Below are 8,930 nucleotides of genomic sequence, written 5' to 3'. Positions count from 1 at the left end.
TACCACCGCCCTGCCTATTTCTGCCGTGAAGCAGTAATGCGTTTCGGTTTGAAGGGTGAGGCAGCCGTTGTAACTATACTGAGATCTTAGAACTTATATCTCGAGGTGGGTGGCGCATTTACGTTATAGATGTCCATGGGCTCCACTTAAAACCAGGGGGCTGTGCGCTCGTCCACCCATCTAAGCAATAAAAAAAAAGTGCTATAAAAACACTGACTATTTAAAAACGAAGTTATTTTATCACACATTATGAACGATGATGAAAATAGAAATGTCTACGGAACTAATTACTCTAGTCGGCACACAAGGAGATAAAGCTTTTACGTCAGTGTATTCTACGGTCTGGAGTTAGTGGAGTTTGTTCAAGGTGTAACTTTCATACGTGTGTTTACTTAATATAGAAGTTGGGTTTCTGTAGTTTATTGAGAGTAGAAAGTGCTGTATGTGTGGTATGTTAAAGTATTAGGTACACTGTAAAATGCTTTATTACATAGTTATACAACGGATAATATTGTTAAAATCAACTACCGATTTGATTCGGTTATTTAAGGATATCTTTTACGTGTCTTTCATTTTCTAACAACAACCAAAATGAAGGCTGAAGCTTCTTTCTAAGAAGGATCTTTTTTCACACAGCTGCGTTGTCAAACCCAATAACTAATTAATTCATGTTAATAGTAAACTATGTAATATAATTGTTTAGTCTTTACTGTGAGTAGAATTACTTTCATCACATTATAGATTAGTTAGATTATTTATTATTATTATTTAGTATTATTTATAGTTTTCGTTATCATTTTATTTTATTGTATAGTAAGGAACATTGTGTACTTAGTACCTTTAATTTTTTTAGTCATGCGCACATGACTTATATTATAAGCCAGGCTATTTACTTGTTGTTCTTTATTGTGTATCTTTTATTTTGTGATGTGTATTGTGTGCCTTATAAATAAATAAAATTGTATTAATGCACACGTATAGTGAGCAAGGGCAACCAGTTAGTTACCAGTATCAGGTCTATTCTTGCCGTGAAACAGTCATACGTTCTGGTTTGAAGAATGAGACGATCGATGGCTCAAATTAATTCTCTACTAATCCAGTTAAAAAGAAACATTGGTTTTCGGGGAGTTGTGGCTCTACTGATACTGAACGGATACTGAACGGATACTGAACTGACTCTGAATTGATACTGAACTGATACTGAATTGACACTGAACTGATGCTGAACTGATGCTGAACTGATACTTAACTGATACTTAACTGATACTTAACTGATACTTAACTGATACTTAACTGATACTGAACTGATACTGAACTGATATTGAACTGATACTGATACTTTAAATCTATATACATGAAATCCTGAGCGTAAGAAATCAGGTACTAACAATTTCGATATTAATTGACAACTGTTAAAATTGTCTGAAGTCGTCGTAGCCTAAAGGGCATAAGGATATGAGAATGACGTTATTCAAATCGTACAAGCAGATTCCGATTTTTCCAATGGACCGACCAAATTAAAACTGCAGTGGGAGGTCCCCTAAATGAGTACAGTAGAATGGCCTCGAGCAGGGAGAGATGACGGGACATCGTGAAACGCATCAAGTCTGCCCCTTCCAACACTACATGACGATCACGACCACTCTGTCAGGAGTGACACGATTGAGAAGAAGATATACTTAACAAATGTTCACAATTGAATTCCACGGTGAAGGGATAACATCGAGTAATAAAAAGAAAACCCCCAAAATTTATAATTTGCGTAATTACTGGCGTTAGGTCGTCTTGTGAGCCCACACGGATAGATGCCTCATCCTGCCTATTTCTGCCGTGAAGCATTAACGTATTTCGGTTTGAGGGGTGGGGCAGCGGCTGTATTATAAAACTGAAACTTAGACTCACATCTCAAGGTGGGTGGCGGTATTTACCTACATTGTTGATGTCTATGACCTCCAGTAACTACTTAACACTAGGAGGGCCGTGTGAGCTCGACCACGCGTCTAAAAAATACAAAATAAAATTTTAATGTTACTATTTAAAGGTTACTCAGCTAAACTGAAGCCGTAAAAACACAATCCAAGCATCGAATATATCTTTTTGACAAGAAATAGATCACCTGGTCCATCAACCCGATGCTCACTATTGTCGCAGATACCCCAGCAATGAGCAGTTGACAACGACTAGCTATGTCCGATATCTGTCTGTCGATATATAGGATAAATCAAATACTAAATTCGCGTAGTATCCTAAAATAATGCCTGTTTTTCTAAGTTTTGCTGAGTTGAATTTATTAACACAATCCATAATATCGACGGGACAAAGGTCATTTGCGACATTTCTTTTAATAAGCAACATTTATCTATATACTACATATAGTGACTATAGGTGCGTTTTATTTTATTTTAGCATTAACAGTTAGATAATATTAATTGAACTTTAATTAAATTTACTGCATTCAAGTAGCTGAAGAAGTTTTTTGTTATGATATATTTTTTTAAATTTTAAAGTTTTAAATGACTGTCCAGTAAAGTAGAAAAAATGTTGCATAAACCAAATAGACTTTAACCCTCGCTTGTAGGTGTTAATTTCACATCAAATTTTCACACCACAAGTAAAATAAGAACTGCTAGCGGCTCGCTCCGGCTCCGCTCGGGTCTTTAACAAAAATTTGAACGACGTTGTTTTTATTTTTTAAATAAAAGAACACTTATGGCGGCATAGCTATAATAGTTAGACATATGCTATCGCGACACTTTTTGTACTTAATAATGTGTTCTACAAAATCGTAGTACATTATTTTATTCTATCATCAGTAGTTTTCGCAGGGCACGCGATGTAAAGAATATTTTAGGTAATTTTTTACACCTTGGATTACATTATTGGAGTTGTAGTAAGGTTCCATAATTTTTTTCAAAAAAAATTATAACCTATGTCACTCACGAAGAGTGTAGCTTTCAAACAGTGAAAGAATTTTTCAAATCGGTTCAGTAGTTTCAGAGCTTATTCAATACAAGCAAACAAACAAATCTTTCCTCTTTATATTTTTATCTAGTCAGGTCATAAATTCTGTCACATGGTTAATGTAAAATAATTGAAACAAGTTTATTCATTATGTAACCATTCATATACCAAAATGAACTTAACAAAATATAGATTCTTATGACACTAAAGTTTATTCAAAATGACCTCCGTGATTTTGAATACAGGTCTTCAATCTGCGCGGCCAATCGTCTATCGCAGCACGAACGAGGTCCATGTCAATATCGGCGGCTGTCTTAATCAAGGATGTCTTGAGTGACTCCAAATTGGGATGAGGCTTTGAGCACGCCTTTTCCTCCAAGTGCTGCCATATCTTGTAATCTAACGGATTCAAATCTGGACTGGAGGAGGGCCAGTCTTAGTGCCGGATGAAGTCGATTTCACGCGCCGCCAGCCAGTCTTGTGTGCTCTTCGCTCTATGAGCTGGCGCCGGATCTTGTTGGAATACCCAGTGCCTGTTATTGAACATGGTATGAGAAACAGGTTCCACAAGGTTCGTCAGGACTGTATTTTGATAGACAACTGCATTCGTTTTTACACCTTTCACAAAAATGTACCTCTGTTAAGCCCCAATAAGAAACTCCCAACCATACCATGAGCGAGGATGGAAAATGACCTCGTTGGACACGCGGAATACGGTTGCTCGCTTCTTCACTACTGTGTGCGTACACCTTATCATTTTGTTTGTTGTAGCTCTCTTCTACAACACAACGCAATAACTGCAACACGGTCTTCTTTAAGCGTCCACTCCATATTTAAAAATCAGTAAAATTCTAAAAGTATACATTTTTATTTTCATGAACAATTCGAAATTCGAATTCAATAAACTTTTTTGTGGCCAGCATTTTAAAAGAAAAGTTTTTACTGTGTGACAATACTTATGACCTGACTAGTTATTAGTATAGATAGCTACGAGTCAATACCATCACTGACCATAATCGATATTGATAATATCACGTATGTTTTCCGACGTCCATTAAGCTGAATGTGAAATTACAGGATTGACGGTCGCTGATGGCGTGTCGTGTCGCACTTACGTCACAGACAACCGGATTAAATCCTACCCGCACAGACTATGAATTATTGATCCATTGATAGTTCCACTGGGAACGGTTTTATATTATCAAATCAAATTATTATCTTGTACTAGCTGACCTGGCAGACTTCGTAGTGCCTCAATCGATAAATAAAAGACCTAAACTTTTATATAAAATAACCTTAAAACGTGAAACAAAAGGAGTCCGTCCGACGGGGGACACATAAAACGAAAACCAAAACTGCAATTTTTTTTTAATTCCAAGCATTTTCATATTTATCTACCGTTTAAACCTTCTCTGAACTTCCACAAATAATTCAAGACCAAAATTAGCCAAATCGGCCCATTCTCGCCGTTCTCGAGTTTTAGCGAGACTAACGAACAGCAATACATTTTTGTATTATCTTGTATAAATCGAAACGCACATTTTAATTGGGCGGATAATGAAGAGGTTTATTGACAAATGAATGCATTGTGATCCTACAGTAAGTAAGTTCCTTAGTAAGGTTTTTTTTTTATTGCTTAGATGGGTGAACGAGCTCACACCCCACCTGGTGTTAAAAGCTTACTGGAGGTCACAGACATCTACAACGTAAATGCGCCACCCACCTTGAGATATAAGTTCTAAGGTCTCACTATATTTACAACGGCTGCCCCACCCTTCAAACCGAAACTCATTACTGCTTGACGGCAGAAATAAGCAGGGTGGTGGTACCTACCAGTGCGGACTCCCTAGAGGTCTTACTACCAGTAAGTCTAAAAAATTACAACTGTTGTTCAATAGTGTAGATGAGAAATGGCGATAAAATGCTTATGAATCTGCTCGATGACTATCGCAAATTTTTCGAACGAAAACAATAAAAATTCCATTGTGTAACATCAGCGTATCTTTAAAAGCGAAACATTCTGAAATTTACTCAGTATTTGAGCATTTTCAATATATTAATACACCCGTTATCGAGAATTCGCAGGCTCCGGACGGCAACCGGAATTTAATCTCGCAAATGAACACGTTCACAATATTTGGTTTTGTTACACAAATATCCCCTTTATTGGGACATTTGAGAATTTCGTTTTACGAAGCATTCATTTTAAAATACCTTTTAATTTCATGAGGTTACCAATGATGATGAATGTTTTTAACTAAAATCCTACTATCTATCATTAAATGTAAAGCCACGAATGATTACTGAAACACGTTACGAAACATCCTCTGTTGATTCTACCAGTATCTACATCCTCCACCAATATGGTAAAAAAAAATATGTATCTGGATAATAATGCATTATAGAATGCTTAACGACGAAAGGATCTCCCACCGAGCGGGTGGTATTGTTCGGTAGATCGACGGTCCCAATGTTGTTGTTCGGAATTTGTATATAAGCTTATCTTGAAAATGTCGTAAGCGAAATTCAAGCATCTGCAAAAATATCTTGTGTTCCATCCATCTCTATATATAAAAATGAACTGCTGTTCGTTAGTCTCGCTAAAACTCGAGAACGGCTGAACCGATTTGGCTAATTTTGGTCTTGAATTATTTGTGGAAGTCCAGAGAAGGTTTAAAAGGTAGATAAATATGAAAATGCTCGGAATTACTGGTAAAAAATACTGGTGGTAGGACCTCTTGTGAGTCCGCACGGGTAGGTACCACCACCCCGCCTATTTCTGCCGTGAAGCAGTAATGCGTTTCGGTTTGAAGGGTGGGGCAGCCGTTGTAACTATACTGAGACCTTAGAACTTATATCTCAAGGTGGGTGGCGCATTTACATTGTAGATGTCTATGGGCTCCAGTAACCACTTAACACCAGGTGGGCTGTGAGATCGTCCACCCATCTAAGCAATAAAAAAAAAAAAAGAAAAAAAAAGAAATAAAAAAAAGAATTCAAAATAGCAATTTTGTTTTCCCTTTAATGTGTCCCCCGTCGGACGCATTCCTTTTGTTTGTTTTAAGTTTATTTTATACAAAAGTTTAGGTCTTTTATTTATCAATTGAGGCACTACGAAGTCTGCCGGGTCAACTAGTACACAATAATTTGGATGCAATGATTAGTCGTGGATTAATATGAACTTAACCTGGCATGTCTGTTTTATTCCTATCCTCACATCTACGATACTCGTGTCATCTCGTTTTATCCATCGCGCCGCCTGCCATCAGAGTTCATCCACGCTACCTAGAACCGGGACATTATAGTTCATTTCTTTTTGCCACGTACCATCCAAATATGGAACTTCCCTCCATATTTCCTAAGCGCTATAAGAACGCTTTTTCGAACGTCAATAGGCAGCGGCTCAACTGTCCCTGATATTGTTTGTTTATCCGTTTAAGGTCCTAAGGCCCCCAGGTGTGGAAGAGGGCTTCAACAGTATTTCGCCATCGCCGATAGCCTAATTGTCTTGATCTCCATCCATTACTGACGTCCATAATCAACGTTGAGCACTCGCCATCAGGTGGGCCGAGTTCTCAAGGCAATAAAAAACAATACTTTTCTTAACTCGGGAAATTAGATAACGAACCCATTGTTAATGCTACAAAAGAAGCGTTTTTCCTTCACTCACGATCGAAGTCCATTAACCAAATTATCAATTTACAAGCAAAATATGAACAATGAACTTCGTAAATCTTAGTTCAGCAACTCAAAGAGCTAGCTAGCATCCCTCCCTTTATTATTTAACACTTAAACATTCGAAGTACAAGCATAATCGTCTTTGTGCTGACTTACGGCCGCGCTGAAAGCTTTTTACAATCTTTTCAGACCGCACTTTTAATATAAAAGCGCAACATTCGAATTATTTATTGTTTCCGTTCGTTTTTTTTTTTTTTTCGCAATTTTGTTATTGGCCACTAGAAGTTTTACGATGTAATAGCCCCGAGACGTTTTTGATTTTTGAGGCAGAGATAATTTTCGATTCGATATTTAAATTCAAGCGGGAAATATTGCTCCTTCTTTAGATAGGTACATCTGTGCTATTATCGACATAAGGTTTTTATTTGACGGTAATAATGACTGATCAAATAAACTGAACCCTGCAAATTACGTGGTTCAAAGATACGAACCGAATGCGAGACCATTGCTTTTGCTGCCAACATTTTATTTAGTCAAGATCGGCAACACGCTTGTCTTATATCAAGCAGCTAAGAGCGCATAGAGAACCAATATTGAAATCTACTGTCCAACGTCAAAAGTGTGAATTACGTCACCACGTAGTAGTTTGTTAATGAATCTCGTGGATACATAAAGTCGTAGAAATATTGAGATTCGCGCAAACACCAATACGTCACAGGTTGGAGAAAAAGTCTTTTCGCATTATAGTATGTATGAACTTGTAATAAAATCTCTTTGGCTATACTATTTGTATCTGGCTGATTATTTCAATATGTCGCGAACAAGCTGTCGTGAAGATTGGTAAACACTTCAACTACTTCAAAAAAAACTGAAACATGTTATTAAGCATTCGGCGGCTTTGATCGAAAGCAAAGACATTATAAATACAACTTGTAAATACGGTCGTCTTTGACCAGGAAAACTGTAATATCATTAATAAAAAAATAGTTTTAAAACTGTTTTTTTTATTTATTGCTTAGATAGGTGGACGAGCTCAGAGCCCAACTGGTGTTAAGTGGTTACTGAAACCCATAGACATCTACAACGTAAATATGCCACCCATCTGGAGATATAAGTTCTAAGATCTCAGTATAGTTACAACGACTGCCCCACCCTTCAAACCAAAACACATTACTGCTTCACGGTAGAAATTGGAAGGGTGGTGGTACCTTCCCGCGCGGACTCACAAGAGGTCCTACCACCAGTAAGAATTATTTACTGAAAGATGCGCCCATCACTATTAGATCACAAGTACCTACCATAAAATAATCAATGAGTAAAAATGAATTCTTATTTCTCGTTGCTTAAATTCTTCTGACAGACTGTATGTACATGCCTCAGCTCCTGATAGAACATCGCTATCCGGAACCAATTTAACGCCACGTCGTGAGGCCGTTTTCACGTAATTCTTTACAGCAAATAAGCCTAACGTGACAATCGAAATTTTATACCTTCCTTCGTGACGTCATAAAATTAAAGATATCTGCCCTCAGCGATCATTTTGAATAAGATTATTTGTTACTATCGTTGTACTAAAATTTATTAATACGCTTTTAGTAGCTTCAAACGTATGTATGTTAGTATGTAACGGAATCTTTGAACATGATTTTGATCCCCTTCAAAACGTCGGATTGACTTCAAATTTGGTATAGTTATTAAGGACCGATAACAATTCGATATTAAAAAAAAGAAAAAAAAACAATTGAAAAAATTTAATTTCAACTAAATTTTTAATTCAGATTTATTAAAATTTTTTGTTGGGTTTTCTATAAAAGCGTGTTTTGTTAGTTTTTTTAAACTATCATTTATTTTTGTCTATGTTTTATTACTACACTTAATTTCATTGGTATTTGAGGACGTTTACTTTGCATTTTTGTCGGAAGTTGTTCGACAATGGGTGACGGCTTCTACACTGTGATAAGTCATTGAGCTGCGGTAACCACTTAACACCAAATTTATCAACCAACACGTGCAATGCAAGAAAAAATCCACAAAATTTTCCAACAAACCTAAGCTGACTGACTTTAAGAAGATCATAAAACGTTATAAAACAAAAGAAATATTTTAAGATCCTTTTAATGCATTACCTAAATCATCTTGGAGAGGGACTAAGATGGTCGGTGTACTAATATGGAACTATTATAACAAGATCAGTTTCCGCAGAAAGAATCATTTTCGGGATATAGCTTATCGAATACGTAGTGTTCTGCCTGACTGCCACAATGAATGAATAATATCGTGTAACAAAGATC

Source organism: Bombyx mandarina, chromosome 13, assembly GCF_030267445.1.
Source record: "Bombyx mandarina strain Sakado chromosome 13, ASM3026744v2".
Lineage (NCBI taxonomy): Eukaryota > Metazoa > Arthropoda > Insecta > Lepidoptera > Bombycidae > Bombyx > Bombyx mandarina.
The sequence above is the reverse complement of the archived record's forward strand: the minus strand, read 5'-3'. Positions refer to the sequence as shown.